This window comes from Clupea harengus, chromosome 23 (genome assembly GCF_900700415.2).
Source record: "Clupea harengus chromosome 23, Ch_v2.0.2, whole genome shotgun sequence".
In the NCBI taxonomy this organism is placed as follows: Eukaryota; Metazoa; Chordata; class Actinopteri; order Clupeiformes; family Clupeidae; genus Clupea; species Clupea harengus.
In genome coordinates, this window is record NC_045174.1 from 20935688 (window position 1) to 20951692 (window position 16005).

At 40.9% G+C, this 16005-nt stretch overlaps 1 pseudogene; it reads right to left on the reverse strand.

The window, feature by feature from the left end:
• LOC105897392 overlaps positions 1-16005 on the reverse strand; it is a 233822-nt pseudogene that overhangs the window by 93436 nt on the left and 124381 nt on the right.

The following is a 16005-nucleotide window of genomic DNA, read 5'->3' on the forward strand; positions in this document are numbered from 1 at the left end:
AGATTTTCCATTAAACAGTTTGTGACATTGTTGTTTCATGATACTCTAAACATTGTATTTCCATCTGAGTGTTTGTTCCAACATCACTTCATGAGTTTTGTAAACCGAGACAACTTCTGTAGTTCGTTCAGTGAACTTTTATCTTTGAAATGGAGGATCTTTAAGTCTATGTGTGAAAATAGAGAATAGTCTGTCTCTAATAATGGGGATGCTTTTCATGTATAGTTTTCAAAGTATATTTTATCAAGAAATGAAACAAATGATCCCATGGAACTCTTTACTATGGAATACTGAAGAATTAAAATGTCTTACCTGAGTGTCTCCAGTGCACAGTTTGGCTTCTCCAGTCCGCTACAAAGTTCTTGGACCCCAGTATCTCCAATATTGTTGTCACTGAGATCCACATTTTTCAGTTTTGAAGATGCTTTGCTGAGGATACATGCCAGTGATGTACAGCTCCTTTCAGTGAGCTCACAGCTATTGAGCCTTAAGGGGAAAACAGCCACCAGTGACTATAAGCTCAATGAAATGGACACTCTGCCGTCCGTATATTAGTGTTGTGCTTCTAAACCAATTTAAAAATCAGACAAAATCTTTTTTTTTGCATATCAGAAGCTGGGTTTCCATCTAACTAATTTGCATCTTTTACGCGCATTCATGAAAATTTGGCTTAACAAAATGCGAATTGCACTTTTATTATCTGTATTATGCAAATAAAAAATGGACACTCTCCTAATTAAGGAAGGAGTTGTGAACAGCTGTGGGTTGTCACACAACATAAGGTTGTCAGGGCAACTTTAACAGGAAAACTTAAATAAATTGCAACAAATGCAAATTCATGCAAATGAACCCATTTAATTGAAACTTAGTCGCATCATACCAGAACAGCAAGTTACCCCCCCCCCCCCTCCTCAAGGTTTATTATTCAAATGGTCAAAATGTGCATTAAAAAGTTGGATGGAAACACAGCCACCGTACTTTCCAGACTATTGAGCACACCTGAATATAAGCCGCACCCACTGAATTAAAAAAAATATATATATTTTGAACATAAATAAGCCGCACATGTCTATAAGCCGCAGGTGCCTACCGGTACATTGAAACAAATTAACTTTACACAGGCTAAAATGAATATCAAAAGTAATACAATAGTGATGCATATTATTAGTTTTGCCAGTTACGATAAGTGCACTGTTGCTTTAAGAGAGCACAGTTGCAAGAGTCAATCAGAAATAAGGTAGTTCTTCCTGTTCAGGTAGAACGTTAGATTGAAGACAGCGAGATAGAATAAAGACGCTAGTTTGAAACCAGTGAGCTAAAGAACTTGAAAAGACTGGATTTGTATTGTTGTAAACTGTTTTGAGTTGTGTTCTGTCTACGCCGGTAGACTGTGGTTATTTTGACATTAGTTAAGTTATTGAGAGATACTGAGAAATCGCGTGGAGCTAAGCATCCATGCGGCTGCATCCATGCTAGCATCCTAGCTCCACAAAGCCACCGTAAACACAAAGCCACGGTATACAGTCACAGGTATAATAATCCATAAATTAGCCGCGTCATTGTTCAAGCCGCGAGGTTCAAAGCGTTGGAAAAAAGTAGCGGCTTATAGTTCGGAAAATACGGTAGTGTCATTAACCCCTTCCTTTCTGGGAACGTAAATAAATTGCAACAAATGCAAATTCATGCAAATAAACCCATTTAATTGAAACTTAGTCGCATTATACCAGAACGGCGAGTTAATCCACCCCCCCTCTAGCAAATCGAATGTTTATTCACATTAGAAGATTTTATACGAATTTCAAGTGTTTCCAGTCAAGGTTTATTATTCAAATGGTCAAAATGTGCATTAAAAAGTTGGATGGAAACACAGCTAGTGTCATTAACCCCTTCCTTTCTGAGAATTCACACTGCCACTAGGGCTGAACGATTAATTGCATTTGCGATTTAATCGCGATATGATAGAACGCGATTTTCTAATCGCAAAGTTCGCAATTAAAAACGTGGTCTAAAAAAAAATTTTGCACACAGTGTTTAAAAAGTGCATGACTTGTGTTTATTCTTAAATTACTTTGTTTAAATTACTTAAATGCACAGTGGCAAAGCCACCGATTTGTTGTTCTTGATTCTGTAATGAGCAGTTCAATAAAAATGTAAAATGTGGGAAATAATATTTTACACTAAATGTATCTAATATTGTGTTGGTCATATTTAAATCATTCATTACGATTTGTTGGGGAAAAAAAATCGCATTTTAAATCGCAATCGCAATATTGAGGGGAAAAAAATCGCAATTAGATTATTTTCCCAAATCGTTCAGCCCTAACTGCCACCATACTTACTGAGCCTTCTGAGATTCCTCCACTACTCGCTGCAGCCTTAGGAGACCTTCATCAGATCTGATGTACTTCTTCAAGTCAAACACATCCAGGTTCTGTTCCGATGTCAGCAGCACAAACACTAGAGCTGACCACTGGGCAGGTGAGAGTTCAGCTTCAGAAAGTTTCCCAGCACTCAGGAAGCTCTGGATCTCTTTCACTAAGGAGTGATCATTGAGTTCATGCAGACAGTGGAAGAGGTTGATGACGCTTTCTGATGAAGGAACCTTCCTGATCTTTGCCTTAATGTAACTGATTGTTTTTTTATTGCCCATCTGAGTTTGTCCTCTCCGTAGTAGGCCATGCAGGAGAGTCTGGTTAGACTTCAGAGAGAGGCCAAGAAGGAAACGGAGGAATAGGTCAAAGCGTCCATCTTCATGCTCCAAAGCTTTGTCCACAGCAATCTTGTGTAAGATGGTCATGGATGTCTTTATTACAGGAGACCAGCGACTCACTGTCCGTTTCCAGTGCTGAATAAATGTTCCAGGAGTTTGGTGTGTGGATATTATGTCTTTCCCTTCAACTGCCATCATCAAAAACACATACAAAGCTGCAAGATACTCCTGGACACTTAAATGCACGAAGCAGAACACCCTTCCTTGATAAAGCCCTGATTCTTCTCGAAACATCTGAGAGCAGACGCCAGAGCATACTGCTGCCTCTCTGACATCAATGCCACACTCTTTTAGGTCTTCTTCATAAAAAATCAGATTACCCTTCTCTAACTGTTCATATGCCAACTTTCCAAGACCAAGGATAACTTCTTGGTTCCACTGTGGATCAAGCACATTTTTAAACTTTAGGCTCCCCTGTTTGGTTTGAAAAATAAGGAAATAGGTATACATCTCTGTCAAAGTCTTTGGAATCTGTCCAACTCCTGAAGAGCCAAGAATTACCCCAAGAACAGTAGCAGCAATCCAGCAGAACACTGGTATGTGGCACATAATGTGGAGGCTCCTTGATAATTTGATGTGAGAGATGACTTCACTGGCAAGATTCTGATCACTGATCCTCTTCCTGAAGTACTCCTCCTTCTGTGGGTCATTGAACCCTTGTATCTCTGTGACCCGGTCAACACACTCAAGCGGGATTTGATTGGCTGCTGCTGGTCGAGAGGTAATCCAAAGTAAAGCAGAGGGGAGCAGATTACCCTTGATGACATTTGTCAGGAGTACGTCCAATGAGGTGACCTCTGTCACATCAGTCAAACTTTCATTTTTCTGAAAGTCTAGTTGGAGTCGACATTCATCCAGACCATCAAAGATGAACAACACTTTGTACTTCCCTTGGCTGGAAAAAGTTAACTGCTTTATTTCTGTGAAAAAGTGGTGGAGGAGATCCATCAAAGAGAGCTGTTTTTCTCTGATGCGGTTGAGCTCCCTAAAAAGCAGTGGAAATATGTAGTGAATATCTTGTTTTCTTTTCCCTCTGCCCAGTCCAGTATGAACTTCTGAACTGAGACAGTTTTACCAATGCCAGCAACTCCTTTTGTGACAACACTTCTGATTGGTTTGTCTTCGCCAGGTAAGAGATTAAAGATGTCACTGCATCTGATTGATGTCTCCTGTCCAGCTGGTCTCTTGGATCTTGACTCAATCTGTCTGACTTCATGCTCTTCATTTACTTTTCCACTTCCTCCCTCTGTGATGTAGACTTCTGTGTAGATCTTTTCTAGCAGAGCAGAGCATCCTTGCTGGGTATTCCTTCAAACACACTCTGGTACTTCTTCTTGAGATTTCTTTTTATCTCAGTCTGAAAAACAGCGCAGTTTTCAGTGCAGTTTGTCAATTCCTAGTTTGTCAATTTCTTGAACTGGACACTGTTATTTTAAATGTAGTGCCATATGAACTAAAGTGCCATAACATTTGTTGTGCAAACACTTAACATCAGCATTTTTATATAGTAGCAGTTAAATAAAATAAATACTTTGTGTAAATCTCAACTTAAACAATGTTATCAAAAGAAACACAAAACTAAAGCTTATTGCCACTGCCAGAGAATTAATGTTAGAGTGTGGTGAAGCACCAAAAAGTTCACTGCTGGCAGTTACTGTGCTGTACGTAGTCTGCCGAAGCCTCGCTCCACTGTCTGTTTCGTTGAATGATTTGCTGGTATCAACTGTGTGTTTTGCATTTAGGTGATATTTTAGACTGGAGGTCTATTTCGATAGTTTAGATTTCTTTTCAGTATTTCAAAGTGAATGAGCTGTGGGAGCACCCGAAAAGTGAGCGTCTAGCAGCGATTATCACATGTATGTATACATGTCTATGGCGATTTTAGCCTAACTATCGAGATTCTAAGTAACATGGAGACAAAACTTTGTTTGGTACTCCACGTAGATCATAAACCCTTGAATATACAAACGGCTCAATGAAATTGGTTGAGAAATGTAAACGCTATAGTGCTTTTTATCCATAAACACTGCAGCTCCACCGTTCACTTGCGGTTGTTTAGAATCCAGTCTTCACCTCCCCAAGATGGCGGCGAGTTGGCACGTCGCAGCAACGTTCAGCAGTCAATGGGACGTCTATGTATATATGTCTATGCCCTTCTCCATGTTTGTTTATCCGCCCATTCTTTTCTTTTCCGGTTCCGCAGCAGTCAGCAGCAGACTTTTACAGAATAAAAGCCTGTGAGCAACAGACTTTTACAATAATAAAATAAATAATAAAACCTGTGTTAATGCGCAATAAAATTATTGTCAGCGTTAAATAATTGATGCGTTAATGCAATAATAACGCGTTAACTTGCCCAGCCCTATACATTATAGAACACTGCACTTTTGTGGTGTTGCTACAATGTTATAAGGCATCTGTAGAAAAGTGATGCAGTTTTTCACTTAGTTCACTCTTCACTGGGATTGATCTGGGCTATGCTGTAGCAGTAGCCATTGGGTTTACTGTGAGATAAGTCTGCTTTAACTGCTGCTTCTACTCTAGAGATTGACTTGTAGTAGAGACATGGTGTAGCAGTAGCCATTGGGTTTACTGTGAGATAAGTCTACTTTAACTGCTGCTTCTACTCCAGAGATTGACTTATAGTAGAGACATGATGTAGCAGTAGCCATTGGGTTTATTGTGAGATAAGTCTGCTTTAACTGCTGCTTCTACTCCAGATTGATTTGTAGTAGAGACTTGCTGCCTGAATGTACAGGCCCCTCTTTTGGTTAAAGTACATCTAGTCAGATGAATCTTAGGAGGAAGCAATGAGATTCAAAAGCATTACAAAGCAGTGCATGCATGAAGTCCATCAGTAATATATGGATAACATATCTATGGATAAAAATGACTTAGCCCTTCTTATAGGGAAAGCATAAGGAGCCTTATGTAAGCCATGACTATACAATAAGTGAAATTTCCACAAGGATCATTTTATATTAACACATCTTTCCAAAATACATAAAGGTGTCACATTTTTCATTCATCATCATTATGCTGAGTATTTCTGTGTTTGCTGCATATGAACTGTTTTCTTTCCCCAGCATGCTCTCTTGTGTGTACTTGTCTTTACTCCTGTGAACTAACAGCTACAGTCCTACACATCCAGAACAGTCTGGAATTCCCCACCCACTTCAGTTATGATCAGTATTGTCAACACTGGGCATATTCAGTATAGCGGTACTGCATCCAAACCTGGAATATGTGTTTCAGGTCCTCTTGTTGAGACTTGGTAAACGGGTCACTGACAGCATCTGGGTCACATTCCTGCCGCTGGCCTCTGTGTATAAAGCATTGAGTGGATAACAGCATTAAAGCCTGAAAGTGTGATACGTTAATTCAGTGCTGCTGTGTATGGTGCCAGAATTAAATTAAATGTAAATAATGTTCTATGGAGTCTGATGAGACATTTGCAGTTAAATGTCATGTGACAGATAGTGCTTCAAATATGGTGAGGGCAATACAAAGGGTTCAACAGGTGCAAGGCTCAGTTCCTACATTCCAACAGGTGCGTTAAAAGAGAACCAAGGCGTAAAGACCACAGCTTGTGTCCATCATTAAAACAAGGTTACTAGTGAGACTCCACAAAGTTAAGATAGGGATTACAGTAAATGGATAGGGATAGGGAACACAGTAAATGGGTAGGGATAGGGATTACAGCTAGGGATTACAGTAAATGCTTCCGTGCATAATGTTTCCACCAAGTGGAATACCACATTCCATAAGCTTCAGTATTTATTTGAGTAAAGGCAGACACTTTTCAGTTTTTTCAGTGAGACAGTCATGCTGGATATATTACACAAATTGATTCTTCATTTATGTCTTAATCAATATTAAAGGCAGAGTCAGCAATTCTGGCAAAAATGTCTCGTGAATTATTTATGGCTCTGTACTAACCCCTATGTTTGATTGACATTCACTGTGTTTTTACTCTAGAGCTTTTGTGAACGCAAACACAGAACAGACAACTACAAGGCCGCGAGGAGCAATTTTCTGAATTTGACAAAAGGTGTATTGGATAAGAGTCATGGTGTCACGCCAGAGTGTGATTCTACACCTGCCATGCCCCCTTCAACTTCAACTTGCTCACCTGCACCGCTTCCACAATCACTGAGAGTACTGATGGCCAACACCTGTTACTCCTCCCACACTTAAACCCCTCACTCCCTTCACTCTGTGTCTGGCCTCGTCTGACAATGGACTTGTAACCCACGACAACAGCTTTGACGATTCCTCACGCTACTCAGCCTCCATGCTAGATTCTTTTTACTGACATGTAAAATGTTAATGACGTCAGTTAGATCAATCTTAACTATATAAACCGTGTGCGATGTTTGGGAAATTGCTTGACTTTCATCTTTGTGCTGTGAGTGAGGCCGATTGCACACACAAGTGGGCACAGGTGATGGTGGTCTCTCATGATGGATTGGGCTGGGGTATAAAAGGCATCCATTATTTTCTAGGGAGCTGGTATGTTATACGTGTTGATTTGTTGCAATTCTACACCATGTTTTATTTTAATAATCTACATCTACTATTTGTTTCGATAGTACTGTGAGATGTGAAAATCATCATTAACTGTCACACAAGTGTCTCCATTTAATTGTCATTGGTTCTTCTTTCCAGTTAAGCTTTGTGCCACAACTGTTCATTCCAGAGCTTTAATTAGTTATCCAGCCTCTTGTTAGTCTACAGCAGGGGTTTTCAACTGGTTTTGTCCCAGGGACCACCATTCTGACTAGAAAGTAATTTGCGGCCCACTGATGTGCCTGCGCGCGCGTGTTTGTAACCTCTGCCGCCACGCCCCCTCCCCCTGCACACATATTCTGCCTATAACACTTAAATATGTGAAATGATCAGGGTAGATCACTAACCGCCGCCACCACGCCCCCTCCCCCGGGCACATATTCCGCCTGTAGCACTTGTCAGTGTAATTTTTTCGCTGAATATGGGTCTACATCAGTATATTTCAGGCAATGCGACTTGGCTATTCAGACTATTTAAATTGACATATTTTTCTTATTTTAGATATTTTTCATGATATTCAAGAGTAATTTGGAAATGTGTCGAAATATCAAAGCGAATTTATAAAAATACAAAAAGTCAATGGTGAACTGATCAACATAGGCTCATGTCGCGGACCCCCTGCAATGCCGTCGCGGACCCCCGGTTGAAAACCCCTGGTCTACAGCATATAGGCCTACTGAATATCCCATGCGCTCTTTCTCCAAAATGGAAACCCGATGAGTAGCGTAATCTCCTCCGCCAAGGATGTACAGTTTGTTTGTCTTGTCACGTTCTTGAGTGAGTATGAACACCATTCATATGTATGACAAATACATCGGCCCAATCTTCATCCAATCATCCTACTGCCAATGGGTGATGGCAATGCTGCTTTTAGACTGGCCTCTAACCTGAAAACTGCCTGGCTTGGTAGTACCAAGTATTTGTCATACATATGAATGGGGTTTCTGCCTATGCAAATTAAATAAGTGTGGAGCTCATGTGCATATTGAGATTAATTTCAAAATAAACTTGTAATACAAAAAAAGTTACTTTTCATGTATACTTTTACTATGTAAAGTTTTATTGTGGTAGGAGTAAAGGAAAGAATTAAGCCTATTTGGGTGTACTTGAGCATATTCGATTAGTGTATAGCTGATTTGCATATTACAATTCATTTTCAAAGAAACTTGTAATACAATTCTTTTTACTTTTCATGGGTACTTTCATTGTGTAAAGTTTCATTTTGTATTGTTGCCTGGCTTTATTAGCACACATCTCGGATTGATGAGAATTAAACATATTTCCTCAACTAGGATTTTTTAGGACTTTTAGTATGTTGTTCTGAACACCTCATAGAAATTATCTATGCTGAAAAAAATGATTTCAAATCAGAGCAACCTGGACCGTCTGGTTAATTTTGTAGCCAATAAACGAGTCCTTGTGAATGACTCTCTTTCACTGCTAGTGTAACCTCATTAGTTCTATTGAGTTACATTGCCTGGACTAGTAGTGCAGAGTAGGTTTGAGGCCAAGGTTGTAGAGGTCCTTCATGGCATCTCGGTATTCAGATCGCTGATTCAAAACATCCGGACTGTAATCTTAAAAAATGTGAATTGCATCGCCACGATACTGGAGTTTACCTCTCATCTTGCGGGATTCACGTATCACCCGATCGGAACTTGGAACTTGTGAAAGCAAATAACAACTGATCGGGGTTTATCCTCCGGTTTTGGCTTAGTGGTGAGGGCACGATGAGCACGGTCTAAATCTGGTGTTGAAGGCAGGACATTTTCCCCCAACACCTCCACCAGTAGCCCAGCAAAGAATTCTGTGGGACGTGAGCCCTCGACTGACTCAGGTAGGCCAATGATACGTATGTTATTCCTTCTGCTACATCCCTCCAAATCCAACACCTTTGCCTGTAGCTTAGCATTGCCGTTGGCTAGGGCTGAGCAGCTAGTTTCCAATTCGTTAATGCTATCGCTGGCCGCATTGGCATTGGCCTCAAGGGATAGCAAACGAATGTCCTGGTCATCTACTTTGGATTGCATCGTGTCTAGTTTTGTCTCGAGGGTTGAGAAAGTGGATCTTAATTCAGTCGAAAGGGCCGCTCTATGTTCTTTTAACATGGCGGCTATGCCGTCCATATCAGAACGGCCAGCAGCTACGCTATCCTTGGCAGTAGTGTCTTCCTTTCTCGTATTTCTGCTGTTTTTCGTGCCCATTTTCTCACAGGATTGATTATTAGGGGTTAATAGTTGTAAGTGAGTATTCGTAGGGTAGGAAAAAGGGGCTAAATTCTATACATTTATAAAGTAGGTGGGAGCGTGAAGTAAGTGCGTCTACTCCATGTTCACGACGACCGGAACTATGACACAATCCTTTGACCAATCACTCTTCGTGGACACACAAGTGGGCACAGGTGATGGAGGTCTCTCCTGGTGCAATAGGCTCCTGTATAGAATTTTATGAATTCACACAGTTGATATCAAATGTCTGTTTCAAATGTGTGTTCCTATGCTGTGTTCACTTCCCAGAGAGGGCTACTTTACCTGAACGATATGTCTCTTTAGATAATAGCATCTCCCAAATGAGTAACTGTGATGTGCGTTTGAAACTGTTATCTAAACATGTTATTTCAACAAAACTTCTATTATCACTGGAAAAACTAAAGCATCCATAAGCACAAATCATGCTATTATCTGAAAGCAGTTTGAGTTTTGAGTTTGTTCATGAAAGTGAAAAGAGAGAATGGCAGTCAGTGTGAAAGAATTTCCCTTTTTAAAGGAGGGATTTAGATTTGACAGCATTGAGCTGGTCTGCTGTGTTAGTCTGGCTATGACCTCTCAGGGGGATTGTAGTTTAGAAATGACAATCTAGGCACCAATCATGGAACAGTGAGGAGTGTTTTTGATGATAGCAATTCATTTTAAATGTCTCTGTGTCAGTAGAACACACTGCATTTTCACCTACGTACTTGATAATATGTTATATGGATGAAACAGAATCACACAGGCCTCTGTTGAGGTAAAGACTGTTATGCCTAATCTCTCTCCCGTATTCTGTCATTTTAAGAAACTGTCTCCAATTAGTTAGCCTTGTGCCTTTAAAAAATAGTTCTTACTATTGTGAGTTGTACTGAAAAGAGATGAACCCAAGATGCCCTATAACTAATTTATAATGACCATTCAGTTTTTAGAGTGTACACCCGCACATGTGTGTATGCACACACACACACACACACACACACACACACACACACACACACACACACACACACACACACACACACACAGAGAGAGACACACACACACATACACAGACAAATCTACAAATTACTCTCAATGCAGTTGCATCAAAGTTACCTTGAAGAGGATTCCTTCCCTCCTTCTGAAAGACTCATTTTGGCTGCTGTTTCCTCCATCCTTACGGGAGGGCTGGTATCATTCATCATCTCTCAGACCAAGCGTACTGAAGAAGAAGGTACCAGAGTTAAGGGTTTGGTGAGATTTTCATCTTTCTCCATTCAGTAGCATTAGCAGTAGCATACAGTTTCAATACATTAGCTTTCTTATAACTTCCACATGCATTCATATACTATGTTAATGTGAAAAAGTGGCCAAAATTTTAGAAGCAGTTGTAGCTCAAACTGCACCCTCTTGAGGCTACTAATACTTTTCAGAACCCTTCAGCTTTGCCTACATTGGTAACTGTAATAAACCACCACCCACTCTTCAGACCCTTCAACTTTGCCTACACTGGTAACTGTTATACATTGTCCCATACATTTTAGACTGTCTAATATCTGATATTTTGTTTCTGTATACGTGTGGCAATCTCTGATGTGTCCATGTGTAGTTAGTTATGAGAAGTTAAGCCAGCTAAGTGAGTTGCAGATGACCACTGGAAACCCATCAGAAAGAAAAGCTTTTTCCCAGTCCTTTGACAGAAGCCGATGGATTTGCTATTGTGTGTGTACCTCACAGAAGATGCTGTGTTTCTGGAGGAAAAGGTAGAGAGAGAGGAGTGTGTGATGAACAGTGTGGGTATCCACAGGGCCTATGACCACGTGTCTGAAAGAAACTGGAAGTTTGGCCAGGTGCCAATTCACCAACCTCTGTTGGACTGATAGTCACTGCATGTCTCTATTTTAAATGCTGATACAACTTGCTCTGTAATAGGCAGATAGCAGCAGACTCCACTGATGACTCAGCACTTCACCAGTGCCTGGTCAGATAGCAGCAGACTCCACTGATGACTCAGCACTTCACCAGTGCCCGGTCAGAGCTGGATCTGGATCCAGTGGGATCTGTGTCATAATATATTCATCTGGGATTTTTCACTATTCCAAGTCAGCTCATATTACACGCTGTTTGGGACCATGCACGGACAATCTGTCACAAATGACACTTTGGTAGTTCTTTTCCCAATTGTTTTTTGGGACATTTCTTTGCTACCTGATGAAGACCAAATGCTGTCGAAGTCCGCAGTCATTAGTCACTCAGAGTCTGCTCTTAACAAACGTGTCTTAGCTACCGTGTCTCTCTTGACATGACCCAGAGTGGGACTCAGTTTTCTACAGGAGGAAATCTGGTTTATTTTATGGTGATGATAACTGGGTGACCATTTTCTCTACTACTACTGCCAGGGTCTCTCTTACCCAAACCTGGCCGACCATAAACATTTGATCCCCTTAAAGATCACCAGGCAGCAGTCACATGATGTACTACTGCTCCTGTCAAGGTCTCTCTTACCTAAGGCCAAGACAGAAGATACGTGTATTGTGTTGAATATAGCACTGTTACATTAGCCTGGATACCAGACCAAACTTAGCCCCGCCCACAACATTTGAAGTCGGGAAGTTCGGTCTGGCGTTGCTCCATTGGGGAGAAACTATCTCTGATCAGAAATAGTCGGACCAATCAAATTGTCAAGGCGGGCTTTATACGATGATGGACAGATGATCAACAGTAACGTAATCAACCACGTCACCAACACAGGGGTTGAATTCGTTTTCAACAAATATGGCTGCCGCTGGAGAGCTGAAATGTATAGATTCGAGTCCATTTAGACATTGACATTCATTTTGAAAGAGGAACAGAGAAACGCGATCAAGACATTTGTCAATCGAAAAGATGTTTTTGCCTTCCTTCCTACGGGATCCGGTAAAAGTTTCATTTATCAGCTGGCCCTGGTCACATACTACGTTGTTCTGATTGGTTGTAGGTAACCAATTGAGCGATTTAATTTTTTCTCCTGGTTCGGTTGAAACCCGCCCCATAATCACAGCCCAATGGAGCGGTATCAGACTCATATTCTGACTAGAATTATGAGTATGACATCGTCAGGCTACTGTTACATTGCTACATATAACATTTCACATTGGTCATACTTTTCTGTTTTATCCGGTTGAGTTTGTCTGTTGGTTTCCGAATACAGTACACTTAAATTGCAATGCAGACAGACATAAAAAGAACACCCCCAGAAACCTTGAATCTTTTATTTTTCAAATACAGTCTGAAATTTAAAAGGAAATTAGCACTTTGTAAGGAGAATAGAACACTAATATTGCACATTTCAGTCTCGCAGTGTGGTTTCAGCTCCTAAAGACACGCCCATTAGCAAATTAGGGCTATTCAAATGATAAGGGAGGTATTTCCTGCAAATGCTAATAGCTGTGAAAACATTGTTCCTCATCACCATAACCATTAAGCAGAGCCTTTTGCTAACACTAATCTTCCTGCCTCCATTTGAGAAGTGGACACCCTTTCAATCTTTAAATCTAGACTAAAGACTTTCCTCTTTAGTGTATCCCATAGTCATGAATAATGCATCAAAACCCGGCACCTGTCCCAACATACTTCCTACTTCTTGTCAGCCATGTTGTTGTGTTTAGCAGCAGTGGGCTACAGACAGCGCATGTTGTTGTGTTTAGCAGCAGTCGGCTACAGACAGCGCATGTTGTTGTGTTTAGCAGCAGTGGGCTACAGACAGCGCATGTTGTTGTGTTTAGCAGCAGTGGGCTACAGACAGTGCATGTTGTTGTGTTTAGCAGCAGTGGGCTACAGACAGTGCATGTTGTACTGTGTAGGAGGGCCTTTACAGATCCTGGGTACAGCATGCGGCGCATCCTGCCACCCCTGCTCTCCTTGTATAACTAAAATTCCCATGGACCATGTCAGCCAACCATAACTAAACATAAACAAAATTCCCATTAACCATGTCAGCCAACCATAACTAACCATAAACAAAATTCCCATACACCATGCCGGACAGCCTCTACCACTCCCTCTTCGTCTCCTTCTATATCATATTATCAAATCTTTATGAAATTGTGGTTTACTAACCAAATATCTCTATCTCTTATAGCGTGACCTTTGCCTGCAAATGCCGATAGCTGTGAAAACATTGTTCTTCATCACCATAATTATTAAGTACATTTCAGGCAAACAAGCTCTGCCCACTCTCTTTGTCTCTCCACATGATCTACATGCAGAAACCCTCTGCCTATACGCCTACCCACCCCCATCACACTCCCATGCATTAACTCTACCCCGCTCATGATACATCTACATACTCTGTGCTACTCTATTTAAAGTAAATAATTGCCACCATCAACATAGTTTTCTGTTTCATTGCTCTACTTACACTGGTAATAGTAACCTTATGAGCACACTGTTTAAGTAAACTGTTATAAAATGCTTGAATGCTCTCTCCCCATTTTATCCATTATCCATGTTGTACGCATAATGTATAAACCATCTTTATGTATGTATGCATCATGTATATACCATCTTTATGTATGTATGTATGTATGTATGTATGTATGTATGTATGTATGTATGTATGTATACTTTATGTACAGTATGTTGCCACATGTATGGTAGCATGCTTATCCTGATACCTGTATGAATTAATCTGCCATGTTTCTGACTCTATCCCCTCCCTCTCTCCTCCCTTCCCTTGCACCACACCCCAACCGCCACAACTCTACCTTTCTACCTGGCCAGATGCAGAAATATGTCCTGAAAGCATTTAGTCTTACCCTAGTAGTACCCTACTAAAACCATGTTTGCAAGAATAGTAATCTGTATGCACCTAAAAATCAAAGCACAACTTTAAAACACATAGCCTATAAGACAACTACTGAAAACACAACATATTACTTTAGTAGAATAGTAGTGTTAAAATGGAGTCTGTAAAGTGAACTTTGACTATTTCTGCCCTTCCTCTTATGTCAGACCTGTAAGGAGGAGCCCAGAGTGTCTAAGGTGTAAAACTTAACTGTCATGGCAGGCAAAGTTGATCAATAACTCTCTCTCTCTCTCGCTCTCTCTCTTTCTATCTCTCTCTGAGAAGCGCCAACATATGAGGTAGTGTCCCACCCTGGGGAGTATTTACCAAAAGTGTAATTTGGTGCTATGTAAATAAAATCTAATTGAATTGAATTCTGTTGCCCCTCTTAGTAAGTCGAGGGGTTGTGCTGCCCCCACATTTAAATACGCACTACATTTAAACACCTGTCTGATAAAACTGCATGAATGAAAGAACCAGGGGTCATGAGCACCAAAGAGATGTATGAAATAATATTCAACATTTTGAAATATCTCTCTTCAGGGACAGTTTTGTTCGTATATCCACTCTAAAGGCAGAAATATGTCCTAAAAGCAATTAGTTTCACCCTACTAAAACAATGTTTGCAAGAATAATAGTCAGTGTGCACCTAAAGTTCAGAGCACAATCTTCAAACACATAGCCTATAAGACAACTACTGAAAACACAACCTATTACTTTAGTAGAATAGTAGTGTGGTTAGATGAATAACTGACCTGTTTACCATGCCGCCATTTTGTAGGAATACGTCCCCTGGGGATACAACCTTTTCTAAATGAACAACCTGTTCTGCCCTTCCTCTTATGTCAGACCTGTAAGGAGGAGCCCAGAGTGTCAAAGGTGTAAAACTTAATTGTCATGGCGGGCAAAGTTGATCAAAGTCCAAGAACACACACACACACACTCACTCTCTCTCTCTCTCTCTCTCTCTCTGAGAAGCAACAACATGTGAGGTAGTGTCCCACCCTAGAGAGTATTTACCAAAAGTGTCATTGTGCAGCAATCATTTGAAATAATCCCGTTTCTACCTTCTGCCAGCCCCCCCTCCACTTTTTCTATCTCTACCTCTCTACCTGGCCCATGCAGATGGCCCCCTCTATCTCTACCTCTCTACCTGGCCCATGCAGATGGCCCCCTCTATCTCTACCTCTCTACCTGGCCCATGCATATGGCCCCCTCTATCTCTACCTGTCCCATGCAGATGGCCCCCTCTATCTCTACCTCTCTACCTGGCCCATGCAGATGGCCCCCTCTATCTCTACCTCTCTACCTGGCCCATGCAGATGGCCCCCCTCTATCTCTACCTCTGTACCTGGCCCATGCAGATGGCCCCCCTCTGGGCTATGCAGAGCGCCTCGAGACAATTTTATTATTTTGGTGCTATGTAAATAAAATAAAATTGAATTGAATTCTGTTGCCCCTCTTAGTAAGTCGACAGGTTCCGTTGCCCCTTACAATTAAATATGTACTGCATTTAAATCCCTGTTTGATAAAACTGCCCCTACATTTAAATACGTACAACATTTAAACACCTGTCTGTTAAAACTGCCCCTATATTTAAATGTGTACTACAT